The sequence below is a fragment of the Orycteropus afer genome, unplaced genomic scaffold (genome assembly GCF_000298275.1).
Source record: "Orycteropus afer afer isolate SDZICR_OR568_19922 unplaced genomic scaffold, OryAfe1.0 scaffold00537, whole genome shotgun sequence".
NCBI classification, from domain to species: Eukaryota; Metazoa; Chordata; class Mammalia; order Tubulidentata; family Orycteropodidae; genus Orycteropus; species Orycteropus afer.
Window position 1 is genome coordinate 126,274 of NW_006922124.1, and position 480 is coordinate 126,753.

Sequence of the window (480 nt, forward strand, 5' to 3'; positions counted from 1 at the left end):
CTTTGTGATGATGAATGCCACTCCATTCCTCCTCAAACTGTCATTCCCAACACAGTAGATCATATGGCTGTCTGATTCAAAATGGCCAAAACCAGTCCACTAATGCCGAGGATATCAATCTTTATGTGTTCCATTTCATTTTTGACAACTTCCAATTTTCCCAGATTCATACTTCGTACATTCCATGTTCTGATGATTAATGGATGTCTGCAGCTGTTTTTCTTCAATTGGTGTGGTGCCACTTCAGCAAATGGAGGTCTCAAAAGCTTTACCATACACACACTTATAGAAGCTGGCAATTCATAAGTTCTTGGATCAAATGTCAAGCTGGAAGCTTTTCCCAACTCACGCAGCTGCAGGGGCTTATAAGCTCAAGGTTGGCAGGCAGTATACTGGCTGTTGACTTCAACAAAGGATGAATCCAAGCTCTGGGCCGAATGGTGGATTGTTCGCTCATGGACAGTTGCAGGCAGCACAACA